Source organism: Triturus cristatus, chromosome 8 (assembly GCF_964204655.1).
Source record: "Triturus cristatus chromosome 8, aTriCri1.1, whole genome shotgun sequence".
NCBI lineage: Eukaryota > Metazoa > Chordata > Amphibia > Caudata > Salamandridae > Triturus > Triturus cristatus.
In genome coordinates, this window is record NC_140591.1 from 1243909090 (window position 1) to 1243933641 (window position 24552).

The 24552-nt window shown below is 50.0% G+C and overlaps 1 protein-coding gene across 2 annotated transcripts in view; it reads left to right on the forward strand.

The window, feature by feature from the left end:
* USP9X (ubiquitin specific peptidase 9 X-linked) overlaps nucleotides 1–24552 on the forward strand; it is a 1605828-nt gene that overhangs the window by 1105155 nt on the left and 476121 nt on the right. The gene's annotated exons all lie outside the window — the stretch shown is intronic.

The following is a 24552-nucleotide window of genomic DNA, read 5'->3' on the forward strand; positions in this document are numbered from 1 at the left end:
ATGCCCTTGGTGTACCCCCTTCCCTTTCATAATTTGTTTGAATTGGTGATGGCGTGTCCTATGACTTCGAAAACACTCTCCAACACTCTCCTTTTGGGCCTTCTTTTCTGAGCTTACAGTATTGGGTGGCATTGTGCATCTTGCTATGCATCAGGGTTTAAGTTTGTAGATCTGAACACTAAATTAATACTACTATGTTACAAAAGAATTGTACATCAGTAAACTTTGGACGGGACTTTTTGAATGTTCTTAACTCCATTTAAACTGCATTTTGAAACTGTGTGTATAAAAGCACACGTTTCTGTAACAGCTAGGTACTGCTGTGAGTTTGTGATGCAACACAAACTTCCAGAAGCAAAGTGCAATTTGGGGTTCATGTGTTAAATTGCAGGTAACATTTATTAAATGTTTCTGTAGCGCAGACTTCAGCACATGAGCACCAGAACACTTTCGAACAAAAAAAAGGAATGTGTTCACAACTGCAGTAGACGGAGAAAGTAATTTTGTTATTCTAGAACAAAAGTGAATGCAAAGAAGAGTGGAGGCCTGTCATAATTCTTGATGGTGAATGTGCCATGCTCACCAAACAGTGAAAGATGTGGTTTGATTGGATGTTATCGGTCTCGATTCACAAAGCCTTTTCTATGAATTGGTCGGTCTTATTCCTTGCTGGCGTGAGTTACCTCAAAATAGTCAGACATGATTCACTACTCATTCTCTTTGAGTAGGTGTAGCATAGTCCAGGCATATGTTTGACTTCATCAGGTGTTTTTAGGAGTAAGGCTTACCCACAGTTTGTGAGTAGGCATATCTCACATTACTATCGGTGTAACTAACCTCTACGGTTGGTGAGACTCAGTTACTCCTAGAAAAAACAGCTTTGTCATTCTTATTTTCTCAGGTAGTTTCCAGAATAAACCAGGTCTTGCCCTTCTCTTTGCAGGATCCGTTTGTAGTACCTTTGAGGAGAACTAGGGTGAATAAAGGTGGGTTGTTGTTAGCCTACCTTATTCCCATTACACCATTTGATTGAGGCTGGCAAGCATTTGCAATGCAATAGGTCTCGCATTTCCGAGAGTTTAAGCTATTAACATTGTAAATGACAATGCCTTTTATGTATGTTTTAAAAACAAAAACATAAATAAAAGGCATTGTCATTTACAATGTCAATAGCTTAAACTCTCGTTAATGCGAGACCTATTGCATTGCAAATGCTTGTTTGTTTTTGTTGTACCCTTTTAGAATACAAATACATAAACGTCAAAGTTTTTAAAAAACAGAATAAAATACAGTTGTTCAAAAATGTTACTTTAAAAGTTATTTTCAGAGCTACCCTATACTTTCATTATGTATGTATGTATGTTTGTACTAGGTTACCCTTTTTTATCCAGTATTGGGGTATCTTTCATAGATTCACATGCCTGAATCATTCCCCGTCGCCGAGGCGGGAGTCCCCGGTAAATAAAAAAGTAGTGCCAAAATGTTAGTAGTAGTAGTAGGCCCAAAGAAAAGGCCTAAAGCCTATATCTTAGCAGCCTATTTACCTCATTATGCAAAAAGAACCAAGAATTTGTTAACAACCAATCAGACACCAGCACCCTTCTAGAACCCTCTCAGCAGAGCCAGTTCTCCTCAGATTTTCACCGCACGTCGTGTGGAAGGGAGTCTCCCTGAGTGCCTCTCAGTTTTCAACTTGCTTCAGCATGTCTGACAAGAAGGCCTAGTTTAAGTCCTGCAGGACCTGCGCCAAGAAGAGAGTCCATGTTGATGATCAACATTTGGACTGCATCTACTGCCTCTACCCTAAACATGAGTCAAGAGATTGCAAGATTTGCCGCACCTTCCCTACAAAATCTCTTAGGGATAGGGAGGCGAGAGTGCTTTTGTGGCTTAAATCCTCTTCGGCTGAGGAGGATGACAGAGCCTCTACTTCTAGCAAGAGAGCTAGATCGCAGGACAGCTCTTCCAGTGAGGGGAAGAAGCGCCAGAAATCTCATCATTCTACTTCTGAAGCGCACTCTCCTCAGGATTCTGCGGTCAAGGCTAGGACGCAAACTGTGAGTAAAAGCCTTTCAAAATCTCTGGCTTTCTCTCCATCTACGATTTCTGTCACCTCGTCTGCTTCTTCATTGACGGAAACCATCACGACGACGGCCATTACCTCTCCTATTCTGTCAACGAGGATTACTATCCTCACAAAGAAGCCCGTCGTCGAGGTGTCATCGACGAAGTCCTCATCGACAAAGTCAGCAGTCCCGTCGACGACGATTCCGCCAGCGAAAAGCCTGTCGACGTCGACGTCGAGCCCGTCGACGAAGAGCTCGTCGACGAAGATTCCATCGTCGAAGACCCCGTCGACGTCGAGCCTGTCGACGAAGACACCGTCGACGGCGAAGACACCGTCGACGGCGAAGACACCGTCGACGGCGAAGACACCGTCGACGATCCCGTCTACCATAGCCCCGTCGACGACTACCTCGTCGACGATGGACACTACAAGCCTATTAACATCAAAGGAAATGGCGCCCGCTCATTCCACTCCAATTTCCATCAGGACTTTTCAACTAAAGTCTTTTCAAAGGCAGGAAGGTAGCGACATCACCACTTACTCCCTCACATCTCCTAGAAACATATGTGCAGGGTGAGGATGATTATGAGGATGACGAGGACAAAGGGCCCTTTGGGATTGCTCGCCATCCTTCTGAACTGCACATCAAATGTCAGGATGACGATGATGATGAGGAGGAAGACAATTATCAAGGGCATTACTATCAGGAAGTCATAGTCGTTCCGCATCATAGACTTAGCTACAAACAATCTCGTCGGAGCGAGATGTCACATCTGCCGCCGACTTTAATTCAAGACCTGCAAGCCATGCTTGCAGATTATAAGCAGCGTTTTCCACCGCAGCCAGTCATTCCACAGGTTCCGCAGACTGCGCCGCAGCCGGACCCATTGCCTTTGCCTGAAGATCCAGCCCCAATGCCTCAACTGCCTGATCCTCCACAGGACCCGCGTCAAGGTCAAGATTCAACCTCGGAGGAGGAATTCGAAGAGGGCGAGCTGCCAGACCCAGCAGACCCTTGGGATTCTTATATAATCCCTATGCCTTCGCCACCCACCCCTCTACCAACTGATTCCCCCCCAGAAGATATAGGGGTGTTCCATAACCTTATGCAGCGCACTGCGACCAGGTTCCACTTGCCGGTTACCATTGAGCAGTCTGATTGTTTTCTTCATGACTTTAAAGAGGAGTCAAGAAAGGTTACAAGAGCTATCCCTATCATTGACTATATTTGGAAGGAGTGAGTTAAAATCATGAAAAACCCAGCATCAGTGCCAGCGGTGCTTCCACGGATTGACAAAAAATACCGTGCTCCTGCCAACAGTCCTTCCTGTCTCATTGGCCAACCTCGGCCAGACTCTGTTATCTCTTAGGCAGCCCAACAAAAATCTAAGAATCCGGCAGCACCTGTCACTACACCACCGGATAGGGAAGGACGACGCCTGGATTTAATTGGGAAAACATTTTCAACTATGGCAGCTGCATCCATCAGGGCAGCCAACTCGCTAGCGATAATAGGGCGTTATGACCGCCAAATGTGGTCAGAAATGGCAAGCTTTATCGACCTCATCCCAGAGGACAACAGACAAGACGCTCGGAAGATTTTGTTGGAGGGTGAGCGTGCAGCGTCCAAGACTATCGACTGCGCTCTGGATATTGTTAATACTAATTTTCGCCAGTTGGCTGGGGCTGCGGTTCTCAGGCGCCAGGGCTGGCTTAAGGCTACCACGTTCAGACCAGAAGTCCAGACAAAAATATTGGACATGGCCTATGATGGCGAATCGTTGTTTGGAAAGCATATAGATGACGCACTCCAAGCAATTAAAACCGATACTGATACCGCAAGATCATTGGGCTCCTTGCAATACAAAAGAGGTACCTTCAGAGGAGCAAGAGGCCGTGGATTTTCATCCAGAGGAAGTTATCATACCCAACAGAGTAGGTACCAGCCTCAGTATCGACAATCATATCAATCTTCCTACAAACAGACCAACACGTCTGGTTTCTCTCGTCAAGGCGGACGAAAAAGATCGCAGAATCAGGGAAGAGACACCACAAGGAAGCAATGATTTCTGCAGTGCGCCTTCCACTCCTTTTCCCCTCCATGTGGGTGCGAAAATTTAAACTTTTGTGAGCAAGTGGCAAGAACTTACGTCGGACCAGTGGGTTCTGGACCTGGTTCACAACGGTCATACCTTGGAGTTTGTCACCAAGCCACCCAACACACCACCCAAGGGACCCCCTCCCCCTCGTCTTCACTTACTATTCAAAGAAGCTTCAACGATGCTCCTCAAGAACGCAATCGAGAAAGTTCAAGTTCCTGCACTTCAAAAGGGGACGGGTTTCTATTCCCGCTTTTTTCTCATCAAGAAGAAATCAGGGGAGTGGCGCCCAATCTTAGACCTTCGCAATCTGAACAGATTCCTCAAGAAGCAGGGATTTCGCATGGTCACTCTGGCAGAAATTCTAAGCTGCCTCAACGAGGGAGATTTTCTAGCTTCTGTAGATATGGAAGACGCTTACTTTCACATCCCAATTCATCCAAAGCATCGCAAGTATCTTCGCTTCACAGTGGCTGGCGCCCATCACCAGTTCAAAGTGCTCCCGTTTGGGTTAAAATCTGCCCCAAGGATATTTACAAAGTGCCTAGCTCCAGTGGCAGCAGCGTTACGATCCCAAGGAATCCAAGCCTTCCCGTATTTAGACGACTGGTTGATAAAAGGTCCTTCGGAAAGATCAGTCAAGACTGCCATGACAACATCTCTTCGTCTGTTCCACTCTCTGGGGCTTACGATCAACAGGAGCAAATCTCAATTACACCCAAGGCAGATCCTTCCTTTTCTGGGAGCTCTGCTAGATACCGTCCGCTGCAAGGCATTCTTATCTCACGAACGGCAGGTTCGTCTTCAAAAGTTAGCAATCCTGATTTCCAAAAGAAAGTCAGTTTCTGTCCGGATGTTCGCGTCGCTCCTAGGGATGTGCTCCTCTGCAATACACCTCGTCCCTCTGGCACGGCTACGGATGCGACCCTTGCAGGAGGAGTTACACCTTCAGTGGCAGCAGGCGATGGGTTCTTTCAACGACATCCTCAGAGTCACTTCAGGCATAAAGAGCGCGCTACGTTGGTGGTCCCACATACCCAACTTATCAGAAGGGCTCACTTTCATACAGAAGATTCCAGACTTTGTCCTCACTACGGATGCTTCCATGGAAGGATGGGGAGGTCATCTCCAAGACTTACAGATACAGGGGAAGTGGTCTCCAGAGTACAAGAACAAACACATCAACAGTCTGGAATTGCGAGCAATTTTCCGGTCTCTGCAGGCTTTGCTTCCAAGGATTTCAGGTTCTTCGGTTCTGGTTCGGACCGACAATACCACCAGCCTGTTTTACGTGAACAAGCAAGGAGGGACAAGATCAGCAACTCTGTCCACAGAAGCTCAGGAGTTGTGGGAATGGGTCACACTCCACAACATAACCCTCAGGGCAGAACATGTCAGAGGTCTCTGCAATACATTAGCGGACACGCTCAGCAGATCCCAATCAGATTGCCACGAATGGGAGCTAGAGCAAGCTCAAGTGCTCAGAGTATTCAGAGCTTGGGGAACACCACCACTGGATTTGTTCGCCACAAAGGAGAACAAGAAATGCCGCTTCTATGCCAGCAGATACCCTCAACAGGGCTCAAGGGGGAATGCCCTGTCCATGCGATGGTCAGGGATTTGTGCTTACGCTTTTCCCCCGATACCTCTAATACCGAGGGTCATACGCAAGATGAAGTTGGAGGGCTGCCGTCTCATCTTGATTGCACCCAGATGGCCACGCCAATACTGGTTTCAGGAGCTCCTATTGCTATCACAGGACCAGCCGATCCGTCTTCTCCCGACGCCCACAATGCTGTCAAGGAACAGAGGTCAGGTTCTCCACCCGGACCCTCAGTCCCTACATTTACACGCATGGCTCCTGACTTCTTAGAGTTTAAGGACCTGGATATCCCTCAAGACTGTAGGGATATATTAACGAAATCACGAGCCCTCAGCACGATAAAAACTTACCGTCTAAAATAGAAACGGTTTTGCTGTTGGTGTGAAGCAAACCAGGTACACCCGGTGGACGCTCCTGCAGAACAGATCCTCCCTTATTTGTTACACCTGGCAAGATCTGGACTTTCTTTCCCTTCAGTCAAAGTCCACTTAGCTGCACTTTCCAGATTCAGAAAGGGTGCTCATGGCCCTTCCCTTTGTTCATCCTCTTTAATTAAGCAGTTTATGAAAGGACTTTTCCGAGAGTTTCCTCCGGTCAGACTTCTGCCACCGGAATGGGAACTCAACACAGTCTTAATGCAATTAATGAAGCATCCATTCGAGCCCATCCACAAGGCTGACCTCAAATTCCTTACCTGGAAGGTTGCTTTACTTCTGGCTTTAACATCAACTCGACGAGTGAGTGAAATTCAGGCATTTACTGTAAAGGAACCTTTTCTACACTTCACTCAAGACTACGTGTACCTCCGAACTAATCCAACATTTATCCCTAAGGTGCCGTCACAGTTTCATCTTAATGAACCGGTGACGTTAAAAACTTTTTTTCCTAATCCATCTACTCTAGTGGAACGAGCCTTACATTCTCTCGATATCAAGAGATGTCTTAAATTCTATCTTCAAAAAACAAAGAACCATAGAAAGTCCTATCAATTGTTCGTGGCTTATGGCCAAACTGCCCTGGGAAAGGCAGTGACAAAATCCACCATTGCCAGTTGGATAGCATCTACGATACTTTTCTGCCATGACAAAGCTCGCAGGCCCTTGTTACGGAAACCCAAGGCCCATTCCACGAGAACAGTATCAGCGTCTACAGCATTGTTTGCTGGTGTGACTCTAGAAAATATCTGCCGTGCTGCGACATAGAAAAATGTCCACACTTTTACGAGACATAACTGCCTCCAATATACGCATCGAGACGAGGCAGCAGTTGGACAAGCGGTACTGCGACATCTGTTTCTTTGAGAAATCTTCAGGTACCTTTTTCAAATTTTAAAATGTAATTTGTGGGTATCTTTGGTATGTCAATGCAATGTTTTACAATAATGATTTGCTTTCATTTTCAATGTTACTGCATTACATGCTGTTTTCTCTTTATAGATTGCATGTTTCGTGGTTTAAGTTTCTTTCCTTACCTCTTGTTAACAAGCTGTGGATGCAACTTGGGAGTATCTGAAAGAAACACATTAGTTAGATTCCTCACCTTAGAATATCCCCAGGCGTCAGACTGGATCCGTAAGATTTTTCGTCAGCAATACCCCTTGCGCGTCGCTAGGCGTCGTCTGCGGCTCCGCGTCCGTCGTCGGCGTCGTGCGCCGGAATGACGTTGTCGGAGTACTTAGACGCCGCCCTCGCGCGCTGACGTCAGTTCTTCTTTTTTCTGCGCCAGTAAGCGCAGATCCGGGAGAGCTACCCCTTTAGTCATTTTTTGACTAACTTTTTTGATCCTTTTTGATCTTGTCTCGACTCCGGTGCTGGTAGGATGCCTGGTTTTAAAGCCTGTGCTGACTGCAACCGCTTGATGTCGGTTACGGATCATCACCGCCGGTGCCTTTACTGCTTGGGCCTCGACCACGACGCGGAGTCGTGTTCGGACTGCAAGGCCCTGACCTCGAAGGCTAGACGGGAGCGGTCCCGTAGGCTTCTCGAGATTCGCCACTCTGCTCCGCGCGCCTCTCGATCCCGGTCCAGGAGGAGGTCCAAGGATCGGTCGCGGAGCCGCAGCCGATGTCACCATCGGTCGTCGGGATCCAAGTCTTCGGGTAAGTCGAAGCATTCCAAGAAGTCCAAGAGGCGACACCGCTCTTCGGACTCCCCTCGCCGGTCGCGCGACTCGGCCGAGGGTCAGGGTGGTTCCACCCCCGCGGCTCCGGCGGCGCCGACGCCGACTCCGCTCGACGTCGAGCCCCGGTTCAGCCCCACTCCGGGCCCGGCGCCGATACGGCGTCGATGGACGCCGCGTTCGGCGCCGCTGGAGACACATTATGTCTATCGCCCGGCTCCGCTCCTTCCTCCTGTATACCAGGAATCGGATGATGGGGACAACTGGGAGGGATCCGAGGATCCTATGGCCCTTCCGGCTCAAATGTCACAGGACTGGGCAGATGAACTGGGGGAGGCCAGTGGCCTGGATACCTCTCCGGACACTGGATTCGTCTCTCCTCCGACTGTGGCTTCGGAGGAGGGCGCTGCTTTCTCTGTGGTGCTGCGCAAGGCGGCCGCAGCCCTTGGGCTCGAGCTGCCTGCCGTGGCTGTGAGGACTAACGTCCTTACTGAGGTGCTTCAGTCTGAGCCTCTGCTGCAATTCAATGAGGCCCTCATTGACGTTCTGCAGGGCACCTGGTCCAAGCCCTCCACTGTTCCTCCTGTGGACAGGAACGTCGCCAGGCGCCACCGCCCTGCTCCGGGCGACCCCAGTTTTCTGTCCCAACACCCTACCCCTGAGAGCCTGGTTATCCAGGCCTCTACCTCCCAATCCTCCTTCCCGACCGCTCCGCCGGACCGGGATTCCAAGAGACTGGAACAGTTTGGCAAGAAGCTGTTCTCCTCCCTTAGTTTGGGCCTGCGGTCTTTGAACACCGCCTGTCTCTTGGACCGTTATTCCCACTCTCTGTGGGATGCGGTGGAGGACGTGCTGCCCCTGTGTCCGGAGGAGGTCCAGACACGACTTACCCAGGCTCTGGCCGATGGGAGGGATGCAGCGCGACATGCTATCCGATGTGGGCTTGACACTACGGACTCGCTGGGTAGGGCAATTTCTACCACAGTGGCGCTTAGACGTCACGCCTGGCTGCGGTCCACGTCATTTTCGGGCGATGTCCAGAGCACTCTCATAGACATGCCCTTTGATGGCACTCGCCTTTTTGGCGAGAAAGCGGACAGTGTGCTGAATCGCTTTAAGGACTCCCGGGCTACGGCCAAGTCCTTGGGCCTCTCGGCCCCACGGTCGCAAACTTCCGCCTTTCGCCCCTTTCGTGGCCAAGGAAGGGGTGCCTCCTCACGTGCGCCTAGCCACCAGCCGCAGAACCAACCTGCGCGCGGACGTGGTTTCCGCCGAGGCGGTTCTGGAGGACGACGAGGTCAGCCCACATCCACCCCGGCAGCATCCGCCTCAAAGCCTTCCTAGTCCGAGCTTTCAGGCCCATTCCACGCCAGTGGGCGGCAGAGTTCGCCATCACCTGCTCCACTGGCGGTCCATCACATCGGACAGGTGGGTGCTGCAAATCGTCCGAAGGGGCTACTCCCTCCCCTTCGAGGCGACCCCTCCAGCCATGCCACCGCAGCACCACCGTATCTCGGGGGATCATTTGAATCTTCTCCACGAGGAAGTTTCGGCCCCTCTTGGCCAAGGGGGCCGTCGAGCGCGTTCCGAGCCCAGAAGTAGGTCGTGGTTGTTATTCCCACTACTTTCTGGTTCCCAAGAAGGGCAAAGGGGGCCTACGCCCTATCTTGGACCTCCGGAACGTCAATGCCTTCCTCCGGAAGGAGAGGTTCAAGATGTTAACTTTGGCTCAGGTTCTAGCTGCCCTAGACCCCGGAGACTGGATGGTAGCGTTGGACTTGCAGGACGCATATTTCCACATCCCCGTCCTGCCGGCCCACCGGCGTTACCTGCGGTTCACGGTGGGCCAAGAGCACTTTCAGTTTACCGTGCTCCCCTTCGGCCTCACCAGTGCCCCTCGGGTGTTCACGAAAGTGATGGCGGTGGTCGCAGCTCATCTGCGCAGATCAGGGGTTCCAGTCTTCCCCTATCTCGACGACTGGTTGTTGAAGGCGGGCTCGCCCCAGACAGTCGTCTCCCACCTCCAGACTACGGCGGATCTCCTGCATTTGCTGGGATTTTCCATCCACGTGCCGAAGTCACACTTGAGTCCCTCTCGGAAGCTCCTCTTCATCGGAGCGGTTCTCGATTCGGCGCAGTTCCGGGTCTATCCACCGGAACAGCGGGTCCGGGATATTCAGGCCCTGATTCCCATCTTTCGGCCTCTATCCTGGGTTTCGGTCAGGCTAGTGTTGCGGCTTCTGGGGCTGATGGCCTCCTGCATCCTACTAGTGCATCACGCCAGGCGGCGCATGCGGGCTCTGCAGTGGGACCTGAAGTTTCAGTGGGCCCAGCATCACGGCAACCTGTCCGACCATGTCTTGATCTCGGAGGGCACTGCACAGCAGTTGCAGTGGTGGCTCACGGACCGTGATTGGGTCAAGGGCAAGAGCCTCTCCCTTCCCCAACCGGAGCATGTCGTAGTGACGGATGCGTCCCTCCTGGGATGGGGTGGCCATATGGGAGAGGCGGAGATCAGAGGCCTCTGGTCTCCGGCGGAGTCTCGTCTCCACATCAACCTGTTGGAGTTGAGAGCGATCCGACTTGCACTGAAAGCCTTCCTTCCCTCTGTCAGGGGAAGTGTCGTGCAGGTGTTGACGGACAACCCCACCGCCATGTGGTATTGCAACAAACAGGGCGGGGTGGGGTCGTGGACCCTTTGTCAGGAGGCTCTGCGCCTCTGGACATGGCTGGAACACCAGGGCGTCACCCTAGTGGTTCAACATCTGGCGGGCTCTCTGAACGCTAGAGCAGACGAACTCAGCCGCCGGTGCATGATGGATCACGAATGGCGTCTTAACTCCGAAGTGGCACAAGGTCTCTTTCAGCAGTGGGGAGAGCCTTGGTTAGATCTATTCGCCACCGAAGAGAACGCGCAATGGCAGCAGTTCTGCGCGTTGGAATTTCCAAGGCGGCACTCGCTCGGCGACGCTTTTCGTCACGAGTGGAGTTGCGGTCTGTTGTACGCCTTTCCGCCTATACCACTTCTGCCCAGAGTGCTGAAGAAGATCAGGCACGACCGGGCCCAAGTCATCTTGGTGGCTACGGATTGGGCACGAAGGTACTGGTATCCCGAGCTACTCAGTATGTTGACCGATCCTCCGATACGTCTGCCCCTTCGGGAGGATCTTCTGTCACAGCAGCAGGGGACGGTCCTCCACCCGAACCTGTCCAGCCTCCACCTCCATGCGTGGAGATTGAGCGGCGGCAGTTGATGCCATTTGACTTGCCTCCTGAAGTCTGTGATATCATTCTGGCAGCCAGGCGTCCCTCCACAAAGACGGTATACGCCTGCCGGTGGAACAAATTTGTGCCATGGTGCACAGCAAAGGCTGTGGATCCCCTTTCCGCCCCTCTTTCTGAGGTTCTACTGTTTCTTCTTTCTTTGGCCCGGCAGGGCTCTGCCCTGGGCACCCTGAAACGTTATCTTGCTGCCATCTCTGCCTTCTTGCGGCTTCCTGATCAGCCTTCTCTTTTCAAGTCCCCTGTAGTTACACGCTTTATAAAAGGCATTACTCACACGTTCCCTCCTGTCCCTTTTGTAATGCCTCAGTGGGACTTGAATCTTGTTCTCACATTTCTAATGTGTGCTCCCTTTGAGCCTCTTCATAATTGTCCTCTTCGTCTGCTGACGCTTCAGACTGCTTTTCTGGGAGCCATCACCTCGGCTAGACGGGTGAGTGAGGTCCAGGCTTTATCTTCAAAGCCTCCTTTTCTCTCTGTTCATCCGGACAAGGTTGTCCTTCGGCCTCGTCCCTCCTTTCTTCCGAAAGTGGTGACTCCATTTCATCTTGGGCAGTCTGTCACCTTGCCCACCTTCTTTCCGCCTCCGCATCCTTCCAAAGAGGAAGAGAGGCTCCACCGTCTGGACCCAAAACGTGCGCTCTCCTTTTATTTGGACCGCACAAAGCAGTTCCGGGTGGACGACCAACTTTTCGTTGGATACGTGGGTGCTAAGAAGGGGAAAGCTGTGCACAAACGGACCATCTCTCGGTGGGTCGTTTTGTGCATCAAAATTTGTTACTCTTTGGCAAAAAAGGACCCTCCTGTTGGGCTGCGCGCCCATTCTACTCGGGCCACAGCGGCTACTACTGCTTTGGGACGGGGTGTCCCTTTGCAGGACATCTGTCAGGCGGCAACGTGGGCTTCGCTACACACGTTTGCCAGGCATTATTGCCTTGAAAGCCAAGTCCGGAGGGATGGCTTCTTTGGCCGTTCTGTCCTCCAGGACTTTCTGGTGTGATCTTGGTTCGCAGACCCACCGCCGGGGATGGTATTGCTTGGGTATCTATTCTAAGGTGAGGAATCTAACTAACGTGTTTCTTTCAGATGAACAAGTTACTTACCTTCGGTAACGATGTATCTGTAAGAAACATTAGTTAGTTAGATTCCTCACCGACCCACCCATCCTCCCCGTTCTGCGAACTGACATCTAGGGTTAAGGTTATCCTTTTCAGGCCCCTAGATTTTATTTTTGGCACCAGTGTCGGTCTTTGCATGGCTCTGCGTTCCTGGCGCGGAAAGCTATGTACAAGAACTGACGTCAGCGCGCGAGGGCGGCGTCTAAGTACTCTGACGACGTCATTCCGGCGCACGACGCCGACGACGAACGCGGAGCCGCAGACGACGCCTAGCGACGCGCAAGGGGTATTGCTGACGAAAAATCTTCCGGATCCAGTCTGACGCCTGGGGATATTCTAAGGTGAGGAATCTAACTAACTAATGTTTCTTACAGATACATCGTTACCGAAGGTAAGTAACTTGTTCATCAGCACTAGTCTCCCACCATCCGCAAACGACTGTATACTTGGTATACTGCTCGCTATTCTGATTCAGGCATGTGAATCTATGAAAGATACCCCAATACTGGATAAGAAAACAAGTTACTTACCTGTAACTACAGTTATCCAGTATTGGTATCTTTCATAGATTCACATGCACCCACCCGCCTCCCCGTAGAGTCAGTTCTATATATCTTGGGACATTTACTGCCCACTTGTGCTATGAAAATCTGAGGAGAACTGGCTCTGCTGAGAGGGTTCTAGAAGGGTGCTGGTGTCTGATTGGTTGTTACCAAATTCTTGGTTCTTTTTGTATAATGAGGTAGATAGGCTGCTAAGATATAGGCTTTAGGCCTTTTCTTTGGGCCTACTACTACTAACATTTTGGCACTACTTTTTTATTTACCGGGGACTCCCGCCTCGGCGACGGGGAATGATTCAGGCATGTGAATCTATGAAAGATACCAATACTGGATAACTGTAGTTACAGGTAAGTAACTTGTTTTCTTTCTTCTTCTTATTGATGACTTGCAAGACACTCATGAGAGCCATGGTGCTCTCATACATAGAATGGGAGAGGCTCGCAAGATCCAGGCGCCCACTGCGAGGGGGCAGTGTTTGCTCCGTTACACTCGTGCGCATCTTGCAAAAGCATACTTTCATAATGGGATTTGTATTTTCATTGAATATATTCTGTTGTAATATGAATAATTTACATGCACTAGATTTTTGCTACCCTTCTTTTTCTTTTTATATGATCCTGTGAGACTCCCCCAAGATCGTAAAATTACTTTAGAGGAAGAATTTACCTTCATTACTCATCTCTTATAATCCCTACTACTAGACTATGGGGAATCACTGGCCCTATAACTGAGATCATGCATGAAGATAACTAGTGTGTAGAGTAGAATATAAAGATAATCGAAAAAGCCATCAACTCTCTGTTGACAATATTTATTGATGACCAGAGCCACCTAGACCCCGGCCAATTCAGTTTCAGGAAACATCACAGCACAGAATTGGCTCTGATAAGTGTCTCGTAACAGATCAGACTTGCGCTGGATGAGGGTGACCGTGCAGTGCTGGTCCTGGTAGACCTTTCAGCAGCTTTCGACACTGTAAACCACGAAATCTTATTGAATAGGCTTGACGATATTGGGGTAAAGGTCAAAGCTATTGTTTTTTTAAAAATCATTTGTGTCAGACCAAATTCATTTTGTTGCAGCTGACTACTTTAAATCCCCTTCTTTTTCCTCCCTTGTGGTGTCTTCCCAGGGCTCGTCTTTTCGCCCTACCCTTTCTAACCTATATGTGGCCCCTTTAGCCAAATTTATTAGATCTTTTGGGATATCTGCAGTTACTTATGAAGATGATGCCCAACTAGTGGTTTCAGTATCATCGAATTCTACAGAGGCAGCAAAGCATTACTTGATAGAGACTACTAGCCGCAGATTCCTTAATGTAGAATTATCCCCAGCCGTGAGACTGGATCCGGAAAACTTTCTTGACCAGCATCTCTGCGCGCCGGTACCACACGACTCCGCTCCGACGTCCTCCGCGAGCTTGACGTCAGCGAGGTCACATAAGCCCCACTGCACTGACGTCAGTTTTCTTCTTTTCCGCGTGCAACGCCGATCCGGATCGTGTTCCTGGCCTGTTTCAGGCCTTCTTTTTCCGATTTTGAGCATTTTTCTTGGGAACAGTGTGCGAATGCCTTCGGGCTTCAAGACGTGCTTGTCTTGCGCGCGCCAGATGTCGGCGACGGATCTTCACCCCATCTGCATGTGGTGTTTGGGGGAGCACCTCGACTCCCCAGACTTTGAGGCGTGTCAGCAAATGAAGCCGAAGTCCTGGTGGGAGCGCCGGATGAAACTCCTTTTGGGACGCATGTCCAGGTCGTCGTCGCCGTGTCTGCCCCCCGCAGACGGCTTCAAGAACCTCCATCTCTGACATCGTCCTTCTCCTAGGCCGCAAGGGCGTTGCTCACCTGTTGGTAAGTGTCGCAGTTTGTCCCCGAGGCCTGGTCCCCGGCCTGTTGGGGGGTGTGGGTTCTCCGCGGGTGGTGCGGCCACGCGCGTCGCCACCCTATCCGCCGGAGCGGGGGCGACCAGAGCCCAGATGGAGGCCTATGCGGTGGCCTTGCAGGCCTTGTTGGCTCTTCCTTCTCTTCCTGGGACGTCTGCGGATCCCTAGCCGCGTGCGGGGTCTTCTGCGGCGTCGCAGGCGGCTCCGGCGCCGACCGGTTCGGATCCAGGTTTGGAGGATGTGGTGCCATCGGGGTGAGGCCCTACGGGGTTCCCTCCTTCAGACAACTCTGCCTCGCCGCAAACCCCCGCGGGGTTCCCTGTGGTGTTGCGGGAGGTTGCAGAGGCGTGTCCTAGAGTCCCCCTTGGTCCTCGGGGCTGAGGTGACCCTGCGCCGGGGGCTACTGGCCCTGGCTGGGCCGGCTAAAGGTCGGGATATGTCCCCGGGCCCCTCTCGTCCCTCCACACAGGCGGCTGCCTCGTCGGAGGTTGAGTCGGCGCCTTTTCGGCGCCGTTCCTTAGCCGCCCCGGCTCCAACCCAGCCTCGGTCTCCTGCGTTGTGGCGGAGGTCATTCCGGCGTCTCCTTCGGCGCCGGTCAATGTTGACCTGATGCCGGTCGCGAACTCTACGGCGCCGGGTCGTTGATTTGTCTTCGGACGGCCCCTCTTCTCCAGAGGTTTGGCGGTTGTTGGTTTTATCTTCTCCGGAGACGGGTCACCCAGTCGTGGCTTTTTTCCCGGCGTTTTCTAAGGACGGCTCTTCGCCGTCACCGCGCACGCAGTCTTCGCCGGAGGCGCCTCAGGTTCCCCATTCCTCGGTCCCCTTTCCGGGCTTGGCCTTTCCTTCCTCCGGTTGGACTGGGGGACGGCCGCCTTTGCTTGCAGCCGTCGCCCACAGAGGAACTGCTTTCCCCGCCGTGGGGCCGGCCCTACGGATGCGAGTGCTGCCTTCGCTCGGGCTGTTACCACGGCTGCGGGAATCTTGCGCATGGGCGATCCAGCTGCCCATTTCCCCACGGATCATCTTCTGGAGGTCCTCCATCAGGATTCTGGTGGTCGGGAGCTGCTACTTCCCTTTGAGGCTTAGCTCCACACTTCTCTTTTGGGGGCGGCCCGCCACGGGGGAACCGGTGCTCCAGCAACTTCTGCACCGCCACCATCCTGCGCCACATGATCCTGTCTGTCTTTCCCTCCACCCCTCTACCAGGGGCCTTCTTTTACAGACTGCCTTTCCCTCCCTGCCATCGGTGTTGTCTCCCCCGTCACGGGAGGCCCGTTGGTTAGATTCCTGGGGGTGCAATATCTTCACCTCCACCAGTGCGGCTTTGCGGGCCCTTAACAATCTTTGTGTATTGGCTAGGGCCACTTCTTGCTTGTGGGATTCAGCGGAGTCCCTTATGTCTGCCGCTTCTCAGGAGGGTGCCTGTGTTGATCTGAGGCACCATGTGTTGGATGGCCGGGAGCTGGCGGCATTTATTCTTTGCTCGGCTCTGGACATTTCAGAGGTGCTTGGTCGTACCATGGCTTCTTCAGTGGCCCTTCGTAGACATGCCTGGCTACAGGATAGTGTGTTCCCGGAGAACGTTATGAAACGGCTGGTGGACCTTCCCTTTACTGGCACTCTTTTGTTCCACGCCCCTGCGGATTCTGCCATTCAGAGGTTTCTTGCGGGGCTTCGTCGTCGTCCTCCTCCTCCTCCTCCTCCTCCCCCTCAGTGACCTGAAAGTTGGTCTGTGTTTTGGGAGGTGTTCTTCCGTTGTTTCCTGGGTCCTCTGTTTGGTATTCGGGGGGGGGGGGGGGGGGGGGGGGGGACTGGTTTCCCTGTTTTTTGTGTTTGGGTGCACAGCTTGGTCCGCCTCGTCTTTCTTTCTTTCTGCCTGGTTCCTTCATTCGTAGGTCAGTGTGTGCAGGCCCCTCCCTTGGGGCATGTCCTGGCCCTTCTTGGCCCTCCCTGGCCTCTGCCTTCGGCTGGCATCTAGCTTGTCATGGGTGCACCGTTCCGTGGGGTGTCTGCTGCTGGCTGTGCATGCCAGTGCAGGCCTGTTTGTTCTGCAACGGCGTTGTGGCCTTTGATGTATTCTCTTGTGCCTTTCTTCTTCTGACTGCATTTTTGGCGGTGCAGCCGTCCCTGCCTTGTCTGCTGTTTGCAGCTGGGTGTGTGTTCGGCTCTTTCTGTCTCTGTGTATGGGTTTCTTCAGGTGGGCCCTGCCTCCGGTTCTACTTCTTCTCCCTAGGGATTGAGGTGGTCCTTGTGTTCCTTGAGGCTTTTCGGGCGCTGTCTGCCGCTGCGGGGTGTTGGGCAGTTCTCCCTTGGTGGGGCTTAGGATATCCTGACCTTTCCCTTCTTGTCCCTCTGACAAGTCCCCTTCTGGGGCCCTGTATCTCTCCTGGTGGGGAGGCTCTCTCGCAGGCCCTCCTCCCTTCTGGTTATGGCTAGGGTATCTATTCTACGTTAAGGAATCTGCGGCTAGTAGTTTCTATCAGATGTACAAGTTACTTACCTTCGGTAGCTATGTATCTGGTAGAGATAATTCTAGCCGCAGATTCCATCACAACCCGCCCTTCCTCCCCGTTCTGCGAGGACACTGCAGTCATCTCCCTCTGGGTGGTTTGTCTTCTGTGGGTGTCCTCTTCGTTTTCTTCTGGTCAGGCATCCCTCCAGCTGGTTTCTTTCCAGCGTGAGGGCCTACTTTGCTCTTTCCCTCTGTTAGAGTTTCTGATCCCCACCCGGTCTTCTTTGTTGGGGATTCTTTTACCTGTCCTTTGGCCTCCTATTCCTTTCAGAGGTTATGGCCCTCCTTGGCACTGTAGTCTGTGGGTGTGAAGTACTGGGTATTTTAGTCCCAGCGGTGCAGGGGCACACACCCTATGACTTCTGGGTTCTCCCTGTTCCAGACCTACAGAAACACAGAGTCTTCTGGGTGAAGTCAAAGATTCATTTATTGGCTGCAGACCAATTACAGGTATCCTAGAAGTACAACAGCGTGTATGTTCTCAGGAGACTGCTAAAAATCATAGAAACGGACTTCTTCTTAAATACACTTTTTCCTGCTTCAGGCATACATTCCTAGGTTTATGATACGGCAATATACAAGTGTACATTTCAAACGAAAGAGCAGAGTCATGATGACCATCCCACATTCCAGTTAAGCCAGCCCACAATTATTTACACAGCAAGGTTCAGATCCCACATCAGATATCGATAGGCCCCAATAAAACACGGGCAGCTCCTGTTGATAGAAACAAGTCATAAAGCAGGAACAGTCAGGTGTGAAAGTGATTAGCCAGAGGCTTGTGTGGGATGAAAGGACTTTATGGCGTGTCAAGCCCTGATGCTAATCACAGGTGGCCGGAGGAAGGGGAGCTCGTGAGACCAGTTTGACCTGGGGCAGCAGAGCCAAGCTGCCCAGGTCACAGAAGAGTCATGGAAAGGCAAATGTGCTGTGAGGCCCGTATTTGCTTCATTATAGCCTATGTGAGGGCAATCACAAGATGGCCACCGCTTCCAAAATGGAACCCGCGTAGTGATGCAGAATAACGTGTACACAGTGCATTCATAGCTAGAACGGTATACAAAGCACTTGTACATACCGCATTAACCATTTGCGGTTCGCTGATAGACAGGGGTGGGGCCCTGTCCCCTACGCGGAAACAGAGATTAAAGTACGACAGGTGGATTACCTGTCCTTTGACCTCCTCCTCCTTTCAGGAGGTACGGCCATCCTTGGCAGTGTACTCTGGGGATGGATTACTGTTGCTCCTCTGTTCCGGGCTTGTGGCCCTTCCCCTTGTGGTTGCAGACCCTCTCTCTCTCTTTCTGTCACAGCCCTTTCACATGCTTGTGCTTCCAGGATGGCTCTCGCCTTGGCATGCAAGGTGGTTCCACGGAGTAGTGCTTTGCGCTTTTCTTGCAATGGCTTCGCTGCTCTGGCGCTTTACTGCCACCTGGTGCTTCGCCTTGGCTTGCATAGTTGTTCCTCAGAGTGTGGTGCTCTGCTCCTTTCCTGCTCTGGCCTGCTGTTGTCGCCTTCTGGTGCCTTGGTGCCCCCTGGTGGTGTTTCTCACCTTTTGTTTCTCTCTATTGTGTTTCTCTGTGTTTTTTTGCCCACTGTTCCCATGCTCTCCTCAATTTTGTTGTGATGGCTCCGCGTTGTGGTGCGGAAAAGTTCTCCGAAGCAAACTGACGTCAGCGCGCTGGGGTGGGGCTTATGTGACCTCGCTGACGTCACACCTGCGAAGGAAGTTAGGGCGGAGTTGCGTGGTACCATCCTACCCCCCCCCCCCCCTCCCCCCCAGCGCGCAAGAACGTTTTCTGGGTCCAGTCTCACGCCTGGGGATAATTCTACATTAAGGAATCTGCGACTAGAATCGTCTCTACCAGATACATTGTTACCGAAGGTAAGTAACTTGTACTTCACTGCTGTATACTGGAGATTGGAAAATGGATGGCCCAAAATTTCTTAAAATTGATTTCAGGCAAAACCGAGGTATTGCTCTTTGGACAGGACCTCTCTTTTTGGTCCCAAGATTGGTGGTCACTTGGACAACTTCCAACGCCAGTTATAAAGGTAAAGAACCTAGGAGTTATTTTTGACAATCAACTGACCTTTGAAGGGCACGTAAATGCAATCACGTCGGCTTAATTTTTTACAATGAAACTACTAAGAAAGATCTTCACTTTTATACCGAATGATCTGCAAAAAACTGTAATTTCTGCATTGGTACTTAAAAAATAGACTATGCAAATTCTCTATTCACAAACATTAGAAGGATAAGTCTCAACAAGCTGCAGATCCTACAAAATTCAGCTGCTCACGTTCTACTTGGCATTCCTTAAAGAGAATACGTTTCAGATGTCCTTCCGCTTCTCCACTGGTTACCTATTGAGAAGAGTATACATTTAAAGGCCCTGTGTATTTCTTTCAGGGCCCTTCATGGGGAAGGACCTCCATATTTTAGGCTTAGTTTTCAATGGTACATCCTGTTAAGATCCCTTTGCTCAGAATCGGAGTGTAACATCATTGTCCCTAGAGCAAAGAAAGCATAATGGGGCGGGAGAAGCTTCATAGGCAGCACTTCAGTGTATGGAATAGCCTCCCCTTAATTTAAAAAAAGGAAACCGACCTACTTGTCTTAAGGAAAGAAAATGAAATCCTGGCTCTTCAAACTATAAGTAGTCCTCTCAGCCTCCGCCAGGCCCGTTAGTAAGCTCACGCGCCTAGACACCTATGGATAGTAGTGCGTGTTTTTATAAATCATTATTTAATTTCATTTCGAGATACACTGCCTCTCCATTCACACTTTTTCCCAGTCTCAGTAGTATGCATAGTAGGGTGGGGATGGTACTTGCCTTACATCTTAGAGCCCACTATTCCATACCTAGTAAAACAAGTACTAGCCTCCCCGCTGATACCTCTCCCCAGGAAAATAAGCATATATATTAGGATGTGGGAATGAATTGGCCTGTCCAGTAACATCTCTTCCCAGCATAATGGATATATACAGTAGTATGCAGAGAAACATTTTGTTCTTTAGTAACACCTGTATCCAGGACAAATTGGGTGTACAGAACGGTGCAGGGAACCATTGGCTTCTGTGCACACACCTCTCTTTAGAATAACAGAGATATGCAGTGCTGTCTGGGAAGGGAATCACCTTTCAGCTAACTCATCTCACAAGAGTAAGAGGTGTCTGTAGAAGGTTTTGAAAAAATGTTTCTCTCAACTTGTACCTCTTCTCATACTGTCTATTGTATGATAATTCTGCATATTATAGTGTGGGGAAAGACTGGCCTCTCTCCTGTGATCTGTCTCTTGGATAATGCTTGTGCAAATTAGGGTGTGAAAAGTAGCTTACCTTTGCGGTTGCGGCTCTCCCCACTATAACAGATGTACAAGTAAAGTATAGAGTTGAAATTACCTTTACACTCAAACATCTGTCTTGCATAACAACTATAGAGACCATGATATGAAAACACAGTGCCCTCTCCGGTGAGACTTCTCCCCTAGAGTAACATATGTGCAAAGTAGGCTGTGGGTAGAAATTTTTCTTTTTGCACATAGTAGAGTATAAAATGGCGTATCCTCTCTATTCAGAACTATTTCTTGGGCAACTTTTGTCCATATTTCATTGTGGAGACATACTTACCTCTATTTCAGACACCTCCCAATGGCAACATCCATAGATTACAGGGTGTGCCAAGCAGCTGATAGCAGTGTGCATTAGAGTATAAACATGCACTTCCCTCTTTGCCAAGACCTTTATCTTGTATCAGATTTCCCTATACTACAGCATGCAACACTACACTGTTGCATCACAAGTAACAATACCTCCATAGCAAAATAATTGGTTTCTCCATCGCCAAGTCTCTGTAGGATAAAAGATGTACATAGTACCATTGACATACATATACATGTAGTAGCATATACACAGTCCCTGAACATGGAACTGCAGGTTTTACTGAATATTGCAATGGTATAATAAACTTGAAAAGTAGGAGTATTAAGAAACTAATCCAAAGTAACTTTAAGATTTTTTATTACAACAAAACAATTTAATAACAATACATAACTACATGAAAAAAACTATAGGAACAACTATAACACAAAGAAAACAAAAAACTTTCAAATACAAAGCTTTTTTTCTTACGCTCATAAACAGCCACTAGCTTTTGTCTTCATCAGCCTATTGGATTTTGATCTTGGTAGCATCTCTTTTTACAGTTTTCTAGCCACATTAGCCTGCAAACAACCACACCAGTCTCTTTCAGCGCCAGATGAATTAACTTTTGCTGAGCACAACTCGGAGACTTCCTTCTCCTCCAAAGCACCAAGGACAATTTGAGCTATCTCTGGCTCTGCAGCCAATCACATTATAGCTTTTCTCCAACCATGTAATAGAAATGTTAACTATTAGTTCACCTTGGCCCTTTTTTCTTCTTCTCCCACTCAATCTCGCGAGACTCTTGCGGGATCATAAAACACCTCGTTGCAGGCCCAGTAATCGTCCATGTGGGTCTTGCAAGAGGCTCGTGAGCTTAAATGAAACTCATAAATATTAACAATATACTCATAACAGTACTTAACTCTCAATCAAAGAAGCACTACAATATGCAGTAAAACTAATGGAGAACTCCTCCACTCCGGTTTACTATTCGCTATCCCGCAAGAGACCCGCAAGATCGTAAAAATTAGTTAAAAGCAACATAGATTTATTTTCTTCATAGTAGTTATCCCTTCGACACCACCTTTATATATTTGGGGGGACAGCATGACGTTCTGCTGCCCGCCTTATGTTGCTTTTTTATTTCATTTACAAAACACCTCCAATTTTTCACACTAAACCGTAATGGCGGCCATTTTCTTTCCAACATTTCAATAGCTAGCCAATCAGAGTGCTCGCAGGAGCATCTTCCTCCCTCAAGAGCGTGAAGGCTCAGGGAACAAACAGGCCTCTCGACCAATCACAGGGTTCCATTTTTGAACTCGTTAGACTCTAGCGAGCCCAATTGCCAAAATATATATTTTTTAAATGACCCATAATTTACACCAAATCACTAAAACCACAATCTTCGGACCAAGATCTAGCTTTCTGAATTTGGTATAATTCTGTTCAGCAGTTTTTGCTGTAGGCTTGTCTGAAGAAGTCTGTGGAAAATTCATGGGGATTTTACATTTTGAGAACCCACTTTTTTCTAGCCCCCTGTGTGGCGGATCATTCTGAAACTTTCCAGGAAAGAGCTAAGGTGGATGAACTTGTTTTTTGGAAAGTTCTATGAAGATTTGGCAAACGGGGCGAAGTTATTAGCAAACCAAACGACGTTCAGTCTATGGAAAAGCGGACCTAACTATAGCTACCTAGGTAAAAAGCACACACACACTCTTGTAAGTACCCCTGTGTACCTCAGAAAGCAATCAGGTCTTCAGTTGGATAGTGGCACGTCAGTATTTCCCTTAAAACAGTGCTTGTGTCTGCTCCACCCAAATCCTTGGTACGTTTTATACTTTCTCCCTCAGTAATTTTCCAAGGAGAGGAGAGATGACTACTCTGAGACTTGCATGATCATTGTGGAACACTAGCAATGTCTCTCTTGCAGAAGCATACAGAAGGCAGGCAGGCAAATGTTGCCTTTTCTATTTCCTAGAAGCCTGGTTTGTGCCAAGCTGGATGGCCTTGCAGATCTAATCATTTCAAACAGGCCAGCTGCTTTCAGAACAGAAAATGTCAGTGCTCTGTTTTGTTAACACTTCTAATGTCAAATTACAGGTCTGAAAATAATATGGCGAACTCGCACACACGGTTAGAATTATCATTGAAAATATTAGTTTTCTAGGCCCTAAGCCAGACAGCTCAGTTATGCTAATGAATACATTGCAGGAAAAAACAAGAAGATCTGTAAAGCTAGGTTCGAGGCATATGAGCTGCAGATCACACACTAAGGATAAGATGGCCATCTGGTGTTGGGCTCGGATGATTGCAGGTTGTTGTTGTCTTCGGAAGAAGTCTTTGGTCACGAGATTGGTGACTCCTCCCCTGGACAACAGTGCGCATGGGCATCCACTCCATCCTCAGATTGTTTTTTTCCGCCATTGGGTTCGGATGAACTTTTTCCGCTCCAGCAGAAAACTTATAGCAATCCCTAAAACTCTCATAACTTAAAAACTCGACGTCGAAAGCCACATCGGACCGACTCCGGACGCAGCTGCTGGAAAGGACACCTTTTAAAAAATGCCCCCAATGTGGAGCAAAGTTCCCTCATAGCGATCACCACGAGGTCTGTAATTTGTGCCTTTCACCAGACCACAACGAATTCAGCTGTCCAGCCTGCGCCGCATTCCGTTCGAAGAAAACCATCCGGGACCGGAGAGCTCGACGCCATATCATGGCCAAGCCGGTTCCGGAACCAGAAGACATCTTTGCACAGGACGTCCCTGACGATGACTACGAAGATCTCCAAATCGTGTCCGAGGCCGACGATTCAGATCCGGGGCAGCCTGTGAGTACCAGCCCCCCTACCCCAACACCACCCAAAAAGACATTGGTCAAGACTCTGCCAACTGGGCCCAGTCGCGATCCAAACACATCTTCTGAAGCCCCGCCCTCGGGTCCGGCTCCGAAGAAAAGTAAGCCTGCAGGTGGCTCGGGCTCGAGCAAACCTCACGTCATTGTGCCTTCGGCACCAAAGCAGGCTTCGGGACCGAAAACTCCATCGGACCCGAAACATCACTCGGTCCCGACATCTCCACCGGCACCGTAACGTTCTTCGGCGCCGAAATCTCCACCGACACCAAAAGGCTCGTCGGCACCAAAAACCTCATCGGCACCGAAAGGTTCCTCGGCACCGAAAAATCCACCGGAACCGAAAAGTTCTTCGGCATCCAAAACATCTTCGGTGCCCAAACACGTCCAGAAAGACACGAAAAAGTCGGCGCCACAGCTGCCTTCGGACACTGAGGAACTCTTTCGACCTGATCCTAAGCAACAACGGATTTACATAAATCCAAAAACTGGACATGTCACAGCGGTGCCCTACAAAAAAAGGAAGCTGGACTCACCTCCTCCAGCACCTCCAAAGAAGAAGGACTGTGCCACTTCACCCTTACGTCCTTCCTCTCCTACCTTACCTCCTATTCCATCCCCCCACCCCCACCGCCTGCACCTCTACCATCTCCTTCTCATACACCACCTCCACAGGATGATGATGATTTTGGGGGAGGGGGAGACCCAGATTTCTTTACTTATCCCACTGATCCTACTGATCCCTTTACACTCCCGGACACAGCACCAGTAGATGACTGGACTTACCCTATGCCTGACCCCG